This window comes from Batrachochytrium dendrobatidis, assembly GCF_000203795.2.
Source record: "Batrachochytrium dendrobatidis JAM81 unplaced genomic scaffold BATDEscaffold_8, whole genome shotgun sequence".
Lineage (NCBI taxonomy): Eukaryota > Fungi > Chytridiomycota > Chytridiomycetes > Rhizophydiales > Batrachochytrium > Batrachochytrium dendrobatidis.
Window position 1 is genome coordinate 245,298 of NW_006281106.1, and position 802 is coordinate 246,099.

The window sequence follows — 802 nt, forward strand, 5'->3', positions numbered from 1 at the left end:
AATCACTTCACAATCTGCATGTTTGCAAAAGTTCTGAATAGCAGCAATGCTTTCATAAATCACTTCTTGATTGACACTCCTGTATTCATGTCATGTCAATCCAACCATGTCAAATTTACTAATTGTGATGACTGAGCACACATTCATGCATAACACCACATACCTGAGCGTATTGACCAGTGCTGGAATGATGCCACATTCCACTGCTTTTACTCGGTCATGACGATGAATACTCCGATACATGGTTTGAAGATTTTTGATAAACCCAACAGCAACTAGACCATTGGATGATTCCAGTCGTGAAACAAGTCTTGACAGCACGATGCCAAACTAATGATATTGTTCAATGTCAAGTATACAACCAAATCAACATGACAAGACACTGTCCAAACTGATCCAATATTGTATCATTGTAAACATACATTTCCATCGTCAATATCATGACAAGCTTTCAAAAACAGGCCAATCGCCAATGTGAGCACTTGTTGATCAGAATCGTGAACAATAATCTCAACCATAGGCTTGATGTCAAGTTTACACTCCTCACTCCAGCGTTTATATTTGTATAACTCTGTACATGTGTTTATCGCCTATATGCATATTGACACTAGATGAGTTGAATGTCAATCATTTGATCAATATCAATCATGACTTGCCGCCATTTTGACTTGACGGCTTGGTGATTGCATGAGTTGTACAAGTTGGTTGCTTAGTCGTTGAGATACTTTGAACTCATTATTACTGTACACCATTCTCAAAAACACTGCAGTAAACTTCATTACTTCGATCTACACAACACATG